General features: G+C 37.2%; 1 long non-coding RNA gene across 1 annotated transcript in view; it reads left to right on the forward strand.

Annotated features, from left to right (window-relative positions):
• Positions 1–21,940, forward strand: part of LOC140627458 (uncharacterized) — a 171,111-nt gene that overhangs the window by 92,893 nt on the left and 56,278 nt on the right. Inside the window, exons 3-4 of the long non-coding RNA XR_012026186.1 lie at positions 3,752–3,795; positions 4,831–4,986. This is a non-coding gene — a long non-coding RNA (uncharacterized lncRNA). The remainder of the gene's footprint in view (positions 1–3,751; positions 3,796–4,830; positions 4,987–21,940) is intronic.

A 21,940-nucleotide genomic window follows, 5' to 3' on the forward strand; every position in this document is an offset into this window, starting at 1 on the left:
AAGCAATGTGTTATTATCTGAACAATTTTCTTCTATTTTGTCCACCTATGAAGCAAACTCTTTGAAGGGGGAAAGTCCTATAAACAAGCCAATACCTGACTCCCTTTTAATTTACAATCCCCAACCTCTGCTCTATCCTTTTTTTTTTCCTCTGCTCTATCCTTAACAAAGTTAAACAGTCATTACATGAGAAACATATTCACCACAAATCCAATATTTTCTCACAGAATGCTCACAGCAATATTGTTAGATGTTTTTACAACCCCATTTCACAGGTGAATAAATCAAGTTTCAGAGAGGCCAACCACTGTGGCCAGGAGCAACCAATGAATAAATTACTGAGCTATCAGCATTCAAACCCAATTAGTCTCTGAAGCATTTGCTAATTCCACCATACCTCTAGACCCTGCAGCATTTCTTAGTATAACAAAAGAGCTTCTCTGGGGGAATTATAAACATAAATGTCAATTAGAACAAACCCAATAAAAGGTTTCCATATTACATTTAGAAAACAGAAAACTACTAATTTCTATTAAATTGGGCTGATTTGTTTTCTTGTTGAAGGTGACTGGGGAACTAAATAATGCTGTTTTATTCATTGGGATGCTTTATACTTCAGCAGCTGTAAATATTAACAGAATTAAAGATTTTAACAGGAGTCAAATGTGAGTGCTCTGAAAAGCTATTCTATCAGGTTCTTAGGCTAGGCAAGATTTTATTAGGGCCTTGTTAATTTAAAATTTACTGAAAGGATTGATTCTGCCTATTATTCTAAGCATTCATATGAGATTAGCTTCATTATCTTGGTTTACTACAGTTTATACATGTTTAAAACAGGTGAAGGTGCAGATAAACTCAGTTTTTAATAAAACATGCTGAAATACACTTAATATTTATCTTTTTTAACTCCTCAAAGCCATACTTTGTGACAATTTAAATGAGAGATTGCCTAGACTGTTGAAATTTTATCTAGTGATAAAAATGTATTATTGAATAAATACTATAAAAAGATTACATGGGGCATCTTTTAACCTGCTCAAGTCATCAGTTTGTTTCAAGCATCTCAGTAGTACCACTCACATGTTTTCTCTATATATGTGTATTAATACAAGGGCCTAAGACCTGTATTTGGCCTCACTTTGTTAACCTCCTTAAAATCAGTCCAGAAAGAATATTTGACTATACTATTTGTTGTCGCAACATATGTTCTAGTCTTTTCAGAACTTCAAATATAGTTTTCCATCAGTTAATCCAAGTTCATAAGATTTACATTTAATCTACTTCATTTTCATACATGGTCATCAAACATAATGGGATGAAATGCTCCAGGTGTAGAGCTAAATGTGAGGGATGATGGAGTATAGAAGTAAGAGAATTTTCAGAGAGGCTAATTTTTATATGAAAAGTACCTTAGTCCTAGGATTTCAGAGATCAAGCCCCAAGTCGAGCTCCACACTCAGCCAGGAGTCTTCTTGAGAATTTCTCTCCTTCTCCCCCTCCCTCCACTCACACATGTTTTATTTCTAAAATAAATAAATCAATCATTAAAAAATAAAATCTTTGAAATAATATTAAAATGCATCAATTTATGCAGTTTATAGGGAAAGTGGACTTGAAAAGCATAACGTTTATGCACAGCATAAATGCATTAACTCCTTGATGCCTTAAAATAACTTTACTTAGGAATTAAAAACTGGAAATTGCATGATCCCTGGAATCTAGGGGTTCAAAGCCTAACACGGAGATCAGTGTGGGAAAAGCATTACTGCATTACAATGCTAACAATATAATGATAATAATGATGATGATGATAGTGATGTCAGAATTATAAGGGAGCATCCAACTAGCAGGAAGATCTGGAAGGCTTTCAGAAAAGAGGCAATAAATACTTAGGATTAGTGTTAGAACTTTTATTTTACCACAGAGAAAGAGATAGGATAGTGATACTGAGAAAACAAAAAGTAGAGAGGGTATTTGATCAAATAGCAGAGTAGGCTAATTAAGCTACCTTTCCACTCATTAAAAAATGCCCAATGCTGAAAAAAAACATAGAAAATATATGCCACTGATATATATGTACATATGCATATTTATATATGTACACAAACACATGCGCACCTCTATTATTTAAATGATTACCAGAGAACAAGAAAGTTTGGAGAAGGCTGAAAAATGGAAAGCAAATGGGATTGGATCAGTACATTTTCTAGTAAAGCATAAATTACATCAATGGATAGGAGAAGATGGAGAAACATGAATAGATGAAAGCCATGAAAAATGCAAAGGTAGTAAAGTTTCTGACCCTGAAAATAGACAACAATCATAAGTTACTCAAGATGAAATAAATGATTTGAGCAGCCCAATAATTACTAAAGAAAATGGATTCATAGTTTAAAAACTCATGAAAAAGAGATCTTCAGGCTCAGATACTTTTATTGGGAAATTCTAACAAATGTTTAAAGAAGAATTAATACCGATTTGATGTAACCCTTTCCAGAAAACAGAAGAGGAAGAAATATCTCCCTTTCACTTCCTGAGGCCCTGATACACAAACAAGACAGAATCAAAAGCAAGAACAAAAAGCAAAGATCAGCATTTCTCATGACCTTAGATCCAAAATTCTTCAACATACTATAAGGAAATTAAATCCAGCAATATATTTATAATACACACAGTGACCAAGTATGGTTTATTCCAGGAATGCTGGGGTAGTTCAGTATTCAAAAATCAATATTAGCCACATATTCACAAACTAAAGAAAAACACATGATTATATCAAATGATGAAGAATAATTTGACACAACTCGGTATCCATTCATGATATAAAAATCTCAGCCAACTAGGAATAGAAAGGAATTTCTTCTGAAGAGCATCTACCTAAAACCTAAGGCCAATATTGTACTTAATGGCAAAAGACTGTTTCCCCCCTAAGATAGGGAACAAGAAACAAATGTCCTGTCTCACCATTTGATTCACCATAGGATGAGAAATCCTAGAAAGCAAAACAAGGTGAGAGAAGGAAATTTAAAGGCATTCATTTGGGAAATAAAGAAGTAAAACTGTGCCTATTTACAGATGACATGATTGTATACATAGAAAATCTCAGGCAATCGACAGAAAAACAGCACAATCCACTAGGATAAGTCACTTCTGCAAGGTCACAGGATAGAAGATCAAAATACAAAAATCAGTTCCATTTCTATAAATTAGCAATGAACATGCAGAAACTGAAATTTAGAATAATACCATTTATATTCACTCAAGAATGAATGTTTATGGGAATGCCTGTCTGGGTTAGTCAATAGAGCATGTGACTCTTGATCTCAGGGTTGTGAGTTCAAGCCTCATTTGGAGCATAGAGCTTAACAAAAAATGAATATTTATGTATAAATATAACGGTAAATTTACAGGATGTAAAATAAATTTACAGGATGTTTAAAGAAGACAGCATAAGTCTGATGAAAGAAATCAAAGGAGAGCTACATAGATGAACAGATATACCATCTTGATAGAGTGAAAAATTTAACATAGTACATTTTCTCCAAATTTATATGTAGGTTTAATGTGATTCCTATCAAAATCCCAGCAAAGTTTTTTATAGATACAGACAAGATAATTCTAAATTTTATATAGAAAGGTAATGGAACAATAATAGCTAAAACAATTTTGAAAAAGAAAAATATGGTGTCAGATATTTTTTGAAGTCCTTTCAGATAATTTTTTACTGTACCATTCTTTTCTGTCCCTCTAGAGCGCCACATCTGCATGAATTGGATTTGCTGTATTACCCAACAGGTAATGGATGCTATAAGAAAATACCTATTCATCTATCTCTGAATTTACTATTTTTTAATCATCTCCAGTCTTCTATTAAGTGATCTTTTTTTGTCCAGGTATTATCTATTTTTCAGTTTTAGGGTTTCCATTGGCAAGGTTTTCTAGCAGTTGTTAGTTTTTTGTTGAAATTTCCTTTTTTTGCCTATTTATCAGAAGCATGTTTTCATTTTCTTCATTGAGTTATAGGAGTTACTGTATTCTCATATATCTTAGAATTTTTAATTGCATCATGGACATTTTATTGATATATTTCATAGACAGTAGATTGTCATGTTCCCCTAAATTGTCGATTTTTTTGCTTTAAGAAGGCAGAGAGCTTGGTTAAACTCAAATTTCAAGCTGTGTCTTCCCTGTGGTAGGCAGGTGTAGTTTCTGTCACTTCTTTTGGCCTTAGCTGTGCTCCTCGTAGTCTGCCTTGTACATGTATAGTACATGTATTTCCTGAATCAACCAGAAATTTGTACAATGATTATATATGCAAAATTCAGGTTTTCCCTCCTGTGGTTCTCTTTTCTGAGATTTAAACTTTCACTTTCTAGCTGCTGTGATTCCCAAAATTTTGTCTTCTGATTTATCAAGCCAGTAACTTGTGGCATCTTATCTGAGTTCTCGATGCGTAGCACTGTGCCTGAGACCTGTCCTTAGGCAGAAAGCCATAAGATTGAACACTCTTTGACATTGCCTTTTCCTGTTTTTTTTTTTTTGAGACACACACCACCATATCATTATTTTTAATGTCCAGCGTTTATAATATGAGGGCCAGGGCTTTCTCCTCAACTCAAGTTTATAAGTTTTCGATTGGTTTGTGAGGCCAATAGGGATACTTCTTGTCTAATTTGGTTTCTGGAAAGACTTCAGTCACTTCCTCAATGGTCATCTGATCAAATGGAATTATGTTCTTCATCTTCTCCAGCTCTTTTTCATATTCTTCAGTCCTGGCCTTTGAGAAGGACAAAAACTCAGCACAGCTTTTCACATCTTCTTTTTCCTCAGCATCCACCTGGACAGTGTATTTATCCTCTGGCACAGGAACCTTCAGGACATTAAACTTCTTCTCAAAGTCATCTACCAAACCAGCCTTTGCCACATTGGCCTATGTAAGCCCAATCGATAGCAGGTGGTTTCTCAGGAAGAGTAGCCAACCTGGAGGTAAGCATCTCATTCCAGGATTTCAGGGAGTTGGCAATGGCCTTCTGGTTTCGGGGTATGATCTCCCCAAAAGCTACACAGTCAATGGTTTTTAGAGCAAGTTTTCACCCAGCCATCTTGAGATCCTTCACCGACCCCGGCGGCCACCGACATTGCCTTTCCTAATAAGCTATCAAGGCCTGACGCTTCTTTGTCAGAAAGTTTTTAATTAGGTATTATTTAACAGTAAAAATGTTTAAAGTAATCACTTTAATATCTTCACTCTTACTATGTACAAGGCACTTCTATAGTTAGTTCACATTTTCCTTAGCAGTGTGTCACAATTTGTTCATGTTTCTTCTTAGTCATTTAAATTATTAATAATTTAATAGTATTTAAAGCTTAAATGAATACATTGATTTTTGCTACCTTACACAGTTGATATCATTTTTATTCTTATTTTAATATTCTATATTTCATTTGTATAATTTTAAATTTGAGGTTTATACACCTACATGTGAAACTAAATAGAACTATATTGCATTTTAATTTTTACTACTAGTCTGTTTATACCCTATAGCACTATTCTTTAATCTTCATCTTCGAAATTACATAGGAGTTTTTTTCAAATACTTTAAGCACAATCTAATCCTCATGTAATTTAATGGGCATTTATGCTGATTATAAATAAATAAGCAGAGACAATGTTGACCTGGCTTTAAAATTCTATATTCATACATTTATGATCATTGTTTGCTGCAGATGACAGAAACTCAATTTCAAAATGCTTAAGCCAAACAGAATTTATTAGCTAGCATAATTTAGAACATGTTAGGATGAACTAGCTTCAAGTATGGCTCAATCCAAGATTTGATCAGTGTTATCAGATCTTTGACCCTTTGTAGCCATTAGCTCTATTTTCCTCCTTTACGTTTGGTACATTTTCAGACATGCCTTTCCCACACAAAGTTAGTGCCAAAGACAATCACATCCAGAAACTCTGGTTTGTATAAGTCTTTTAACCACCAATGTCTCCTTTTTTCCCCAAATCATCCTAGCCAAAGTAAAAGAGAGCTCTTAGCAGTCTAGTGTAGGCTGCATGCTTTTTATCAGTAAAATAATCTTTGTGGCTAGGGTTAGTGCTCTTTTGGCCATGTTGGGGTCATCATCTTATCACTGGTTTTAAAGGTTGAGGTCAACTCTGAGAAAACAGAAATTTGATCCTCAAAAGAAAATAAAGGTGAACATGTACTGGGTATAAATAATGTCTGTTACAGTATCAGATGCCTTTAGATTGAGTGCTTTCACTATTGATATGCTTTCATTGCACTTCTTTAAATGACTAAATAAATTTGGTGCTTATTTTGTGTTCCTTTTAAATTATCTTCGACCATAAATAGAGTATGTGGAATGCCCTAGTGCCATGTCACAGTATTTCTTAATTTTGTCAGTGTATTTTTCCTACCTTGAGTGTTTGGCTAAACACAGAGAACAGATTACTGTTAAAGATAGCAAAATTAAAAAAAAAAAAAAGAAAGAAAAATAAAAGCAAAATTTTCTACGAAATACTATTATTCTCAATTAAAGAAGATACATAAAAAGTAAAATTTTCTCTTGGCTTTATATATTTATAAAATTTTATACATATTTACATATAATATATGAAATAACATAAGATACATGTATATAAAATTATAAATTATAATTATAAATATTAATTATATCCTAGCTAATAGAAGATTTTGACATTCTAAATAAGTCTCCATAAATAATATAGACTCCAAATTCTCCTGATCTTAGCGCCGCCTGCAGCCCGGGGTGTGATCCTGGAGACCCGGGATCGAGTCCCACGTCGGGCGTCCTGCGTGGAGCCTGCTTCTCCCTCTGCCTGTGTCTCTGCCTCTCTCTCGCTCTCTCTGAATGAATAAATAAATAAATCTTTAAAAATAAATAAATAAATAACTTAATTCTTCCAAACATTCAAATAATTGATACCAGTTCTTCACAAAGTTTTCCAAAAGTAAGAGATGAGTGAACATTCTGTGAAGATAATATTACCCTGATATAAAACCGGAGGAAAACATCACAGAAAAAGAACACTAAAGACTAATACGTCTTATAAATATAGGTTAAAAAAAAGTTCTCAGCAAAATATTAGCAAACTGAATCAAGTAACATGTAAAAAGGACTATACATCATGACCAAATGAGATTTATCCCAGGAATGCATGGCTTGTTTAACATTTTAAAATTAATATAATATACCGTATTAATGGAATAAAGGATAAAGACATATAACTGTCTCAAAAGATGCAGGCAAAGCATTAACAAAATTCAGTATCTTTTCATGATTAAAGCACTCAACAAACAGGGCACCTAGATGGCACAGTTAAGTGACTAACTTTTGCTTTCAGCTCAGGTTGTGATCTCAAGGTCTCAAGATTGAGCCCTGCATTGTCGGGCTCCACACTCAGCACAGAGTCTGCCTGAATTTCTCTCTCCCTCTGTCACTCCCCTCTCTCTCTTTCTCCATCAAATAAATAAATCTTAAAAAAAAAAACCTACTCAACAAACTCAGAAAAAAGGTAACTCCTTCAACATAATAGCATTTATAAAAATTCCACTGCATAATAGACAGCATTTATAAAAATTCCACGGCTACCATAATACTTAGTTGTAAAAGGCTGATATCTTTCCTTCGAAGATAGTGATAAGATAAGGATGTTTGCTGTCACTACTTCTGTTCAACAATGTAATGCAGGGTTTAGCCAGGGCATTTAGAGGGGTAAAAAAACAAAAAGTATCAGATTAGAAATATGGAAGTAGGGACACCTGGGTGGCTCAGTGGTTGAGCATCTGCCTTTGGCTCAGGACATGATCCTGGGTTGCCGGGATCGAGTCCCGCATTGGGCTCCCTGAAGGGGAGCCTGCTTCTCCCTCTGCCTATGTCTCTGACTCTCTCTCTCTCTGTGTCTCTCATGAATAAATAAATAAATCTTTAAAAAAAACACGGAAGTAAAACTGTCTCCATTGGCAGGATGCCATGATCTTGTATATTAAATACTCTAAGAAATCCACCAAAAAAAAAATAGTAGAGCTCATAAACAAGGTTCAACAAGATTGAATGATAAAAGATCAGTATATAAAAATCAATTCTATTTCTACACACTAAGAAACACTTGAAAATGAAATTAAAACAATTCCATTTATAATAGCATTAAGGAGGAAAAAAAGCCTAAGTATAAATGTAACAACGAAATGCAAGACTGGTACATTAAAACCTACAAAATATTGTTAGAATAAATGCAAGACAATTGAATAAACAACCAGTATTCATGGATCAGAAGATCTAATATTAAAAAAAAAAGACCTAATATTGTCAGATGGCAGTACTTCCCAGATTGCTTTATATATGTAGTTCTATTCTATCAAAATTTCACGTGGCCTTTTTGCAGAAATTGACAAGCTGATTCTATTATTTGTATGTGAATGCAAAGGACCTGAAGTAGTCCAAATGATCTTGACAAAGAATAAAGAGGACTCATATTTTATAATATCAAAACTTATTACAAAGCTATAGTAATCAGGATGGTATATTACTGCTATAAAGATAGACATGTACATTAGTAGAATAAAATTGAGAGTATATGAATGTACGCCTAGGTTTATAGTCAGGTTTTGACCAGGATATCAAGAAAATAAAATGGGAAAAACTAGTCTTTTCAACAGTTGGTGTTTGGCACAGCTAGATACCCACATGGAAGAGAATGAATTTGGATCCTTACCTCACATGATACCTAAAAGTTAACTCAAAATGGATTCTAGGACTAAATATAAGAGATAATATTGTAAAACTCTAAGAAGAAAAATATTTTTGGTTTAAGCAGTTGTTTCTCAGATATGACACAAAAAGCACAAGTAATAAAAGGACTTTTGATGGTGTTCAGTTTCTCTCTTTGTTACAAGTGATGCCATCAAATAAATGAAAAGATAACCCACAGAATGGGAGAAAATATTTGGAAATAATATATCTGATAAGAGACTTTTATCTAGAATATAAAAATTCTTACAACTCAATAATAAAAAGACAAATAATACATTTTAAAAATCAGCCAAAGATTTGAAAAGGTTTTCCGTCAAAGAAGATATACAGATGACCAGTAAGTACATGAAAAGATTCTCAACATCACTGATTATACGGAAAATATAAATCAGTACCACAATACCCATTAGATTGGCTATAATCAAGCAAAGACAGACGACAGCAGGTATTGCTAAAGATGTAGAGAAATTGGAGCCCTCACACATCCCTGGTAGGATTATAAAATGATACAGCCACCTTGGAAAATAGTCTGGCAGTGTACCAGCATGTAGTATGGTATTCTTGCTTCTCTATTTTATGAAGCATGACAAATTTCATAAAGCACTTTATCTATCCAAGTTCTTATTTTGCTGAGAGTGGGTAGTTTTCTTGACTCATTGGCTAGTTGGTCTCAGTCAAATCTTGAATAGTTAATAGAAAGCAAAGCTCAATCTAATTCCAAGGGTCTAAATTAGAATATACTAGCCTACTCTAACTTCAGTGGAATAAGGTAGAATTATTTTCTTCTGCAAAATTCCCCATAGTGGTGCAAGCTGGAATTGCAGTGTGTTGAAGAAAGGCAGTGTTCCCAGCATGCACCACTACCAGAACTTTCTTACCTCTACGTCGTTCTTCTATGTTTTACTTTAACTGCTATATCCTCCCAGGATGAATGGCACACTTGCCTGCATGCTATCTATCCCTCTTTTCCCTCTTTTCCCCCCCTGGATACTACTAAATTGATCAAAGAAAATTGGGAGCATGGGCAGAAATAAAGATTAAATTACATCGATTAACTGAAAGGAAAATGTATTCATTCCTAGGGCTGTTGTGATGAAATACCACAAACAGAGTGGTTTAAAACAACCATAATGTATTCTTTCATAGTTCAGGAGGCTAGAAGTCTTAAATCGAGGTTTTGGCATGGCCGTGCTCTGTCTCAAGGCTCTAGCAAAGCATCTGTCCCATGCCTTCCTCCTAGCTTCTGGTGGTGGCTGGCAAACCTTGCTGTTCCACATCTCTGCTTTCACTTTCACAAGACATTCCCTCTCTGTTTCTGTGTCCCAAATTCCTTCTTCTTATAAGGACCTCAGTCGTGCTGAATATAGAGCCCACCCTAATCCAGTATAACTTCATCGTCATTGGAATGAACTATATCTGCAAAAATCTGTTAAGGCCACATTCTTGAATATTATTTTTTGGTGAACATGAATTTGGGGGGCTCATTATTGAACTCACCACATACAATAATAGTGCAGTACAGAAGGCTGTGTGTGTGTGTGTGTGTGTGTGTGTGTGTGCTGTAGAAGCTAGGAGCAGATTGGGAGGGAGGGATATAGGGGTATTTTTAGTATGTATATCACTGAGTACTTCCTTGGCTTCAGGCTCTGCACTGTTTGGCAAACACTATTTCATTTAACCCTTGCAGCAAGCCTGTGCCATGGGTATTGTTCTGTCAGCTCTCCAGAGAAGATAGTTGATGTTTAGCATCAATGTTTAGCAAGGTCACACTGCTAGGGGGGTGCGACTTGGACTCCTATGATGCACTGTCTCCTTCCAAAATCTGTGAACTTAAACACTAATCTTTAGTACCTTAACACCTCTAAGGAAAAGCATGATGTTGTGGTGATGAAAGGGATGTGGGGCAAGGGGGAAGTGTAAGATGATTCAAGTTGAAGTCTGAATTGGGGGACTAGCTGATATCACTAATAAATAATAAAATGAGGGGATTGGCTGGAGGCGAGAGGTGGATTTTTCTGTGGTTTTGGTTACCAAGTAGTACGAGTGGGAAATGGTGCTCCAGATCACAATACACATTGATGTACCTTGATATAAAGAATCTGCCCCTTACACTTGAGGGTGATCACTACATGATCTGTTACTCCTCAGTTCTACACAGCATCACCAGGTAACCGGGGGCTTGTCATCTGATTGCGAGTCTGTAGTCAAGCATGAAGCCACCCACCTCAGGTGCTCCAGACTATCCCAAAAATATATCTTTTTAAATTCCGACAGTGTTTTGTTTTGCGTTGTTCACATTCATTGAAAATATCTTAATTCTAAAAGGACCAAAACAGACGTTCCTGATGTTTGTGTTTGCTTTTCTTAGTGAAGTACGTGCAGCTTCAGCAATTCGTTCATGTGGAATCAGAAGCCACTTCCTTCTTTTTAGCTCTCTTTTGGCCTTTATCTGTTCTCTGCTATATTCCAGCTGATGGTGTGCCTAGATGAGTAACTTTTCAGGTGACTTCTTCTTAAGGCTGTTTGTAAAAACTGTTGCAACAAAAGAGTACAGGATTGGCTTGGTACATTTTTAAAAAAATTACTCTCAAGATTAGATGCAGTGAGTCTAGCAAGAAAATGCTAATGGAAACATTGCACTAATTTGTCATGTTGCTTAAAACAAAAATAAAAAGTAGAGGGGAGGGGCAAGATGGCGGAAGAGCAGGGTCCCCAAATCACCTGTCTCCACCAAATTACCTAGAAAACCTTCCAATCATCCTGAAAATCTATGAATTCGGCCTGAGAATTAAAGAGAGAACACCTGGAATGCTACAGTGAGAAGAGTTCGCGCTTCTATCAAGGTAGGAAGACGGGGAAAAAGAAATAAAGAAACAAAGGCCTCCAAGGGGGAGGGGCCCCGCGAGGAGCCGGGCTGAGGCCGGGGCGAGGGTCCCCAGGACAGGAGAGCCCCGTCCCGGAGACGCAGGAGCTGCACCGACCTTCCCGGGCGGAAAGGGGCTCCAGGAAGTTGGAGCAGGACCCAGGAGGGCGAGGATGCCCTCGGGCTCCCGGGGACACTAACAGACACCTGCGCGCCCAGGAGAGTGCGCCGAGCTCCCTAAGGGCTGCAGCGCGCACGGGGGACCCGGCGGGACCCGGAGCAGCTGAAGGGGCTCGGGCGGCGGCTCCGCGGAGGGGGCTGCGGGGCGGGAGCGCGAATCCCACAGCGCAGGCCCCAGCACAGGGCGCCGGGACACAGCCCAGGATCCGGCCTCCCCCGGGACAGGCAGAGGCCAGGAGGGCCCAGGACAGCAAGGACGCCCCTGCCCCGAGCTGAGCAGATCAGCGCCCCGACCCGGAGCCTCCAGGCCCTGCAGACCGAGAGCTCCGGAGTTCCTGCGGGGGCTGAATCCAGGTTTCCAGAGCTGGCCCCGCCACTGGGGTTGTTCCTCCTGGGGCCTCACGGGGTACACAACCCCCACTGAGCCCTGCACCAGGCAGGGGCACAGCAGCATCCCCAACTGCTAACACCTGAAAATCAGCACAGCAGGCCCCTCCCCCAGAACACCAGCTACACGGACCAGTTCCAGGGGAAGTCAAGGGACTTAAAGTACACAGAATCAGAAGATACTCCCCCGTGGTTCTTTTTTTTTTTTTTTTTTTTTTGTTTTGTTTTGCTTTTTGATTTGTTTCCTTCCCCCACCCCCCCTTTTTTCTTTCTTTTTCTTTCTCTTCTTCTTCCTTTTTTTCGTTTTTTTCTTCCTTTTTCTTCTCTTTCTCTTTTCTTTCCTTCTTTCTCTCCTCTCTTTTTCTCCTTTTCCCAATACAACTTGCTTTTGGCCACTCTGCACTGAGCAAAATGACTAGAAGGAAAACCTCACCTCAAAAGAAAGAATCAGAAACAGTCCTCTCTCCCACAGAGTTACAAAATCTGGATTACAATTCAATGTCAGAAAGCCAATTCAGAAGCACTATTATACAGCTACTCGTGGCTCTAGAAAAAAGTATAAAGGACTCAAGAGACTTCATGACTGCAGAATTTAGATCCAATCAGGCAAAAATTAAAAATCAATTGAATGAGATGCAATCCAAACTAGAAGTCCTAACGACGAGGGTTAACGAGGTGGAAGAACGAGTGAGTGACCTAGAAGACAAGTTGATAGCAAAGAGGGAAACTGAGGAAAAAAGAGACAAACACTTAAAAGACCATGAAGATAGATTAAGGGAAATAAACGACAGCCTGAGAAAGAAAAACCTACGTTTAATTGGGGTTCCCGAGGGCGCCGAAAAGGACAGAGGGCCAGAATATGTATTTGAACAAATTCTAGCTGAAAACTTTCCTAATCTGGGAAGGGAAACAGGCATTCAGATCCAGGAAATAGATCCCCCCCTAAAATCAATAAAAACCGTTCAACACCTCGACATTTAATAGTGAAGCTTGCAAATTCCAAAGATAAAGAGAAGATCCTTAAAGCAGCAAGAGACAAGAAATCCCTGACTTTTATGGGGAGGAGTGTTAGGGTAACAGCAGACCTCTCCACAGAGACCTGGCAGGCCAGAAAGGGCTGGCAGGATATATTCAGGGTCCTAAATGAGAAGAACATGCAACCAAGAATACTTTATCCAGCAAGGCTCTCATTCAAAATGGAAGGAGAGATAAAGAGCTTCCAAGACAGGCAGCAACTAAAAGAATATGTGACCTCCAAACCAGCTCTGCAAGAAATTTTAAGGGGGACTCTTAAAATTCCCCTTTAAGAAGAAGTTCAGTGGAACAGTCCACAAATACAAGGACTGAATAGATATCATGATGACACTAAACTCATATCTCTCAATAGTAACTCTGAATGTGAACGGGCTTAATGACCCCATCAAAAGGCGCAGGGTTTCAGACTGGATAAAAAAGCAGGACCCATCTATTTGCTGTCTACAAGAGACTCATTTTAGACAGAAGGACACCTACAGCCTGAAAATAAAAGGTTGGAGAACCATTTACCATTCGAATGGTCCTCAAAAGAAAGCAGGGGTAGCCATCCTTATATCAGATAAACTAAAATTTACCCCAAAGACTGTAGTGAGAGATGAAGAGGGACACTATATCATACTTAAAGGATCTATTCAACAAGAGGACTTAACAATCCTCAATATATATGCCCCGAATGTGGGAGCTGCCAAATATATCAATCAATTATTAACCAAAGTGAAGAAATACTTAGATAATAATACACTTATACTTGGTGACTTCAATCTAGCTCTTTCTATACTCGATAGGTCTTCTAAGCACAACATCTCCAAAGAAACGAGAGCTTTAAATGATACACTGGACCAGATGGATTTCACAGATATCTACAGAACTTTACATCCAAACTCAACTGAATATACATTCTTCTCAAGCGCACATGGAACTTTCTCCAGAATAGACCACATATTGGGTCACAAATCGGGTCTGAACCGATACCAAAAGATTGGGATCATCCCCTGCATATTCTCAGACCATAATGCCTTGAAATTAGAACTAAATCACAACAAGAAGTTTGGAAGGACCTCAAACACGTGGAGGTTAAGGACCATCCTGCTAAAAGATAAAAGGGTCAACCAGGAAATTAAGGAAGAATTAAAAAGATTCATGGAAACTAATGAGAATGAAGATACAACCGTTCAAAATCTTTGGGATGCAGCAAAAGCAGTCCTAAGGGGGAAATACATCGCAATACAAGCATCCATTCAAAAACTGGAAAGAACTCAAATACAAAAGCTAACCTTACACATAAAGGAGCTAGAGAAAAAACAGCAAATAGATCCTACACCCAAGAGAAGAAGGGAGTTAATAAAGATTCGAGCAGAACTCAACGAAATCGAGACCAGAAGAACTGTGGAACAGATCAACAGAACCAGGAGTTGGTTCTTTGAAAGAATTAATAAGATAGATAAACCATTAGCCAGCCTTATTAAAAAGAAGAGAGAGAAGACTCAAATTAATAAAATCATGAATGAGAAAGGAGAGATCACTACCAACACCAAGGAAATACAAACGATTTTAAAAACATATTATGAACAGCTATACGCCAATAAATTAGGCAATCTAGAAGAAATGGACGCATTCCTGGAAAGCCACAAACTACCAAAACTGGAACAGGAAGAAATAGAAAACCTTAACAGGCCAATAACCAGGGAGGAAATTGAAGCAGTCATCAAAAACCTCCCAAGACACAAGAGTCCAGGGCCAGATGGCTTCCCAGGGGAATTCTATCAAACGTTTAAAGAAGAAACCATACCTATTCTCCTAAAGCTGTTTGGAAAGATAGAAAGAGATGGAGTACTTCCAAATTCGTTCTATGAGGCCAGCATCACCTTAATTCCAAAACCAGACAAAGACCCCACCAAAAAGGAGAATTACAGACCAATATCCCTGATGAACATGGATGCAAAAATTCTCAACAAGATACTAGCCAATAGGATCCAACAGTACATTAAGAAAATTATTCACCATGACCAAGTAGGATTTATCCCTGGGACACAAGGCTGGTTCAACACCCGTAAAACAATCAATGTGATTCATCATATCAGCAGGAGAAAAACCAAGAACCATATGATCCTCTCATTAGATGCAGAGAAAGCATTTGACAAACTACAGCATCCATTCCTGATCAAAACTCTTCAGAGTGTAGGGATAGAGGGAACATTCCTCGACATCTTAAAAGCCATCTATGAAAAGCCCACAGCAAATCTCATTCTCAATGGGGAAGCACTGGGAGCCTTTCCCCTAAAATCAGGAACAAGACAGGGATGTCCACTCTCACCACTGCTATTCAACATAGTACTGGAAGTCCTAGCCTAAGCAATCAGACAACAAAAAGACATTAAAGGCATTCAAATTGGCAAAGAAGAAGTCAAACTCTCCCTCTTCGCCGATGACATGATACTCTACATAGAAAACCCAAAAGTGTCCACCCCGAGATTGCTAGAACTCATACAGCAATTCGGTAGCGTGGGAGGATACAAAATCAATGCCCAGAAATCAGTGGCATTTCTATACACTAACAATGAGACTGAAGAAAGAGAAATTAAGGAGTCAATCCCATTTATAATTGCACCCAAAAGCATAAGATACCTAGGAATAAACCTAACCAAAGATGTAAAGGATCTATACCCTCAAAACTATAGAACACTTCTGAAAGAAATTGAGAAAGACACAAAGAGATGGAAAAATATTCCATGCTCATGGATTGGCAGAATTAACATTGTGAAAATGTCAATGTTACCCAGGGCAATATACACGTTTAATGCAATCCCTATCAAAATACCATGGACTTTCTTCAGAGAGTTAGAACAAATAATTTTAAGATTTGTGTGGAATCAGAAAAGACCCCGAATAGCCAGGGGAATTTTAAAAAAGAAAACCATATCTGGGGGCATCACAATGCCAGATTTCAGGTTGTACTACAAAGCTGTGGTCATCAAGACAGTGTGGTACTGGCACAAAAACAGACACATAGATCAGTGGAACAGAATAGAGAAACCAGAAGTTGACCCTGAACTTTATGGTCAACTAATATTCGATAAAGGAGGAAAGACTATCCATTGGAAGAAAGACAGTCTCTTCAATAAATGGTGCTGGGAAAATTGGACATCCACATGCAGAAGAATGAAACTAGACCACTCTCTTGCACCATACACAAAGATAAACTCAAAATGGATGAAAGATCTAAATGTGAGACAAGATTCCATCAAAATCCTAGAGAAGAACACAGGCAACACCCTTTTTGAACTCGGCCACAGTAACTTCTTGCAAGATACATCCACGAAGGCAAAAGAAACAAAAGCAAAAATGAACTATTGGGACTTCATCAAGATAAGAAGCTTTTGCACAGCAAAGGATACAGTCAACAAAACTAAAAGACAACCTACAGAATGGGAGAAGATATTTGCAAATGACGTATCAGATAAAGGGCTAGTTTCCAAGATCTACAAAGAACTTATTAAACTCAACACCAAAGAAACAAACAATCCAATCATGAAATGGGCAAAAGACATGAAGAGAAATCTCACAGAGGAAGACATAGACATGGCCAACATGCATATGAGAAAATGCTCTGCATCACTTGCCATCAGGGAAATACAAATCAAAACCACAATGAGATACCACCTCACACCGGTGAGAATGGGGCAAATTAACAAGGCAGGAAACAACACATGTTGGAGAGGATGCGGAGAAAAGGGAACCCTCTTACACTGTTGGTGGGAATGTGAACTGGGGAAAACTGTGTGGAGGTTCCTCAAAGAGTTAAAAATATACCTGCCCTACGACCCAGCAATTGCACTGCTGGGGATTTACCCCAAAGATACAAATGCAATGAAACGCCGGGACACCTGCACCCCGATGTTTATAGCAGCAATGGCCACGATAGCCAAACTGTGGAAGGAGCCTCGGTGTCCAACGAAAGATGAGTGGATAAAGAAGATGTGGTTTATGTATACAATGGAATATTACTCAGCTATTAGAAATGACAAATACCCACCATTTGCTTCAACGTGGATGGAACTGGAGGGTATTATGCTGAGTGAAGTAAGTCAGTCGGAGAAGGACAAACATTATATGTTCTCATTCATTTGGGGAATATAAATAATAGTGAAAGGGAATATAAGGGAAGGGAGAAGAAATGTGTGGGCAATATCAGAAAGGGAGACAGAACGTAAAGACTGCTAACTCTGGGAAACGAACTAGGGGTGGTAGAAGGGGAGGAGGGCGGGGGGTGGGAGTGAATGGCTGACGGGCACTGGGGATTATTCTGTATGTTAGTAAATTGAACACCAATAAAAAATAAATTAAAAAAATAAATAAATAAACTGTAAAGTATCCTTAACAACTATGAAAATTATAGATGATGGATTTTTTTTTCATTTTTGCAAATATACCCAATTTTTCTTGGTGGTACTTATATTTTATTGTATAAAATAGGTTTAATGTCAACTATTGGATCATATTAAAGGCAGTATTTGAGAATGTAAAATTGCTTGCAATTCAGAATATTGAGTCCCTTATTTTTATGTTTTTATTTTAGTTCCAATTAACGTACAGCATTATATTAGTTTCAGGTGTACAACATAGCAGTTCAATACTTCCATACAACACCCGGTGCTCATCACAAGTGCCCTCCTTCATCCCCATCACCTATTTCACCCATCCCCTCACACCCTCCCCTCTGGTGACCATCAGTGTGCTCTAGAGTTAAGACTCTGTTTCTTGGTTTGCCTCTCTTTCTCTCTCTCTCTCTCCTTTGCTTATTTGTTTTGCTTCTTAAATTCCACATATGAGTGCAATCCTATGGTATTTGTCTTTTAAGTGAGATTCCCCTAGTTAAAAAAGGCAAGAATATTATTTTTCATATGAAATAGATTTCAGATAATGGCCATTTTATTTACGATTCCTAATTATGTATATGATATAATTCAGGAATTTGTTTTGGTGGCAGAACTAAATATTAAGCAAACATTGATTATTCACATTCTATCCTTTTGGAGGAGGTAGGTTTGAAAAAAAGCTATTTTCCATAGATGTGACTGTAGAGTTTATCTTTTTCCTGATAGTCTCTGCTTATTTCTTTTTTCTGCTTATTTCTTAATATGTCTTATTTGCTACATTCTTTTTTTTTTAATTACTAATTTACATTGAGCTCCTGCAGAAAAGATAGTTGTAGTTATTTTCCAAACATGAATAGTAAAAGCAATTTGCAGCAGCTAGGAACCGTATCAAATAAGTGTGCTGTCTCTAAAATGAGTGTGTAAAATGATTGGAATTTCTTTTCATAGAAAATAAGATTTCATTGAGCCTGATATGTATCAGTTTATAAACTTGCTTAAAAAGAGTTTGACATATTGGTTTATACATTTTTAGTAATTCTATACAAATTTGTGAATTTCTTTAAAGATATATTTATGTGATTGTTATTTTTTTACCAGTACCTCAGAAAATCTTGAGACTCATATTGAATATGTAATCTTACAAGTGGTGACATTTAGAAATAGATTTTTAAACTGAATATTTTCATTGTATAAGAATATAATCGATCAGGCTCCTACATTTTGGTTGTGTATGCAAACAACTATGAAGTAAAATACAGTTGAGAATAGTTAATAATTCCAAATATAGGGATCCCTGGGTGGTGCAGTGGTTTGGCGCCTGCCTTTGGCCCAGGGCGCGATCCTGGAGACCCAGGATCGAATCCTACAACGGGCTCCCGGTGCATGGAGCCTGCTTCTCCCTCTGCCTGTGTCTCTGTCTCTCTCTCGCTCTCTCTGTGACTATCATAAATAAAAAAAAATTAATTCCAAATATGAAGCTAATTAAAATATTATGGCAAGTTTATTTTCATCATCTGGAATTCTGTTTAATCAGCGGAAGAATTGTAGACATGAGAATAAATAATATGATGTTAATTAATACAGGGAATAGCTTCCAACTACACAATTTATAGGCAGAAATTTTCTTCCCATTATTAGAAATTTTTGAGAAGGACTCATACTGTATTCCAGGGTGTAGGATGTTTTCCCTCTGAACTTTCTTGAGTCGCTCTTTTTCCTTTACATGGTGATGGAGATGGGAAGGTGAGTCTTAGCATTCCTTCAGCCAGGTGCAGCCCATATTTCCCCCAGAAAATGTTCTTCATTCACCCCTAAAACATTTTATTGAGAGACACTGTGCTAGGTGCTCCACATCCATACCCAGATGAATATTAGCAAGTCCCAACTCTTAGTGTTCACAGATGGAGGGAGTAGGTTATGATGATAATTCTAATTATGTGCCAGGCACTGTTCAGAGCATCTGAGCAAGGTCCCAGTGAGCACAAATAGGAAAGTGCTTAATTCTTCCATCAGAGACATGGTATAACTCGGTAGGTGAGAGTTGGAGTTTTGAAGTCAGAAGTATTCAGGTTTGAATCTTATTCCTATCACTGTCTACATAAAAACACACAAGACCCAGAATCTCCTTGGGCTTCCTCTTCCCCATTCCTAATATGTAGCTATTATGACTAAATATGTCATATGACTGTTCTGAGGATTGAATAAATCCAGGTCAGGTAGTGTTTGGGACAGCACCCAACATAAGGCAAGTGTTCAAAATTAATAGCTACTTTTATTGAGACTGTTTTTACCAGCTCTCTCAAAGACATCTTGTACTTCACGCAGTGACACTGCAATTAACTCCTCAATCACTGCCCTTTCCAGTTCAACCCCAGGGGAACTAGACAGCACCCCACTCCACCAACACCACATCACCTGCTCATTGAAAAACACTTTTCTTCTATCTTGAATATGTGAGATGAAGACCAAGACCCAGCAGCTAGTACCTAATCAGATTACTGAATTATTTTTCACTTTTCCTGGGGATGAAAGTATATATACCAACAAATTCCTAGATATCAGGGCTCCCCAAAACTTTCTTGTGAAGATCATGTAGCAAACATTTTAGGCTTTGTGGGCCGTAAAGTCTATGTCATGGCTTTCTGTTGTAATGCACAATGCATCAGAGACAATATGTAAAGAAATGAATTTGGCTATTTTTTCATAAAACTTTATAGAAAAAAGTCGGCTGACCCTTATTGGAGAGCATATATAATGGTTGTACACTATTTATTTGTTAAACTAAGCTGTAAACTCATTGAGGCCTCACTGAGGCCAAGTCTTACCTTTATAAAATGTGTACACACATACATATTTGTGATTCAGTAAATATTTTTGGAATAAATAAGTCATTGATTCAGAAATAGTATTAAATAGCTCAATAAAATTTGTCTTGATAAATTATGTATATATACACATACACATAGTATAGTTATCTTTGCCTATATAAAACTCTGTAATAGGTTGAACTTACTATATAGTTTTCAAAAACAACGAAGGACAACTGAAAAGTAAATGACCCTTTGATATTAATGTTCATTGAAAGATATATTAAAATTGTTAGTGTATGTGCATATGTGTCCATGTATTGGAGTAAGATGGGGTGGGGGGGGAAAGGTTTATTTATATGATCAAGACACTAAGCTAATACGGGTATCGACAGAGCATTAGATTGTGTTCTGAATTTGCAGGCAGCTAAAAACAAAACGTAATATACAATAGAATATAGAATCTGATCAAAAGAAACATAACCTTTTTTCATAAGGTGAAAACCTTTCTGGTACTAAAAGAACTAAAATATGAGTCCTTATACAAGCAATATTAAGCAACATAATAGAGTGTATTTCCAGTAATGGCTGTAGAAAAAGTGCAGTGTTCTCATTTCACTGTTTTATGTATGGATATGTATGGATAGTTGACTAAAGCCAAAGACATGGTGTTAAAACATACTTCATTAAAAATAGGGTTTTTGGAGACCTTTATTTCAGAATTGTTTATATCCCATATTTTATAAATAACAAAGATCTCAAAAGATAGGCCAAATATTGTGGATCATCATTAATCCTCATATGTCCAGGTCTTGAAGAGACCATCAACTTATTAGTTAATGATTTAAAGCCTTTCACCTAGACAGTAATTATGACAAAATTCCATTATATATATATATATATATATATATATATATATAAAAGCACTTTTTTATGTACTATATCTCATTAGACCTCTCAATAATTGTGGATAAGCATTATTTGCAGCATATTATAAATGAAGAAATTACAGTGATGAGAAGTGAAATGTGAGAGCCCTAGGTAAAGGGCAGAATAAAGGTTAGCATCTGCAGAGACTTGTCACTAAGGTCTAAAATTTGCAATGTTTTAAAAAGAGTAAGCCATTTAAAAACAAAAACTGGAAACTCAGTCTATAAAAGAAAGAGCTGTTCTGCTTAAATGCGAATGGAATGGGTCCAGATACCAACTTTGTTAGATGTTCCACTACACTTTAGTGTTCTTCCAGAATGGCCCTTAAAACCACCACAAAGCACTAAGGATCCTTGCTGCTCACTTTGAAAACCACTGGTATGTATCAGTGAAGATGCAACAGCTTTCACTTAGGAGATAGGTGAACACAACTTTTAAACATATTTTTGTGGGACTTAGGGTATTGTTTGCTTTGCTTTTTAGTATAAGATCCTAAAGGATTAAAATGCGTGGTCTCAGTCTACAAATGTGCTCAATGTTATGTCTTAGGGAAGGGCTTGCCTCCTCCTGAAGGG

The sequence above is a fragment of the Canis lupus genome, chromosome X (genome assembly GCF_048164855.1).
Source record: "Canis lupus baileyi chromosome X, mCanLup2.hap1, whole genome shotgun sequence".
NCBI classification, from domain to species: Eukaryota; Metazoa; Chordata; class Mammalia; order Carnivora; family Canidae; genus Canis; species Canis lupus.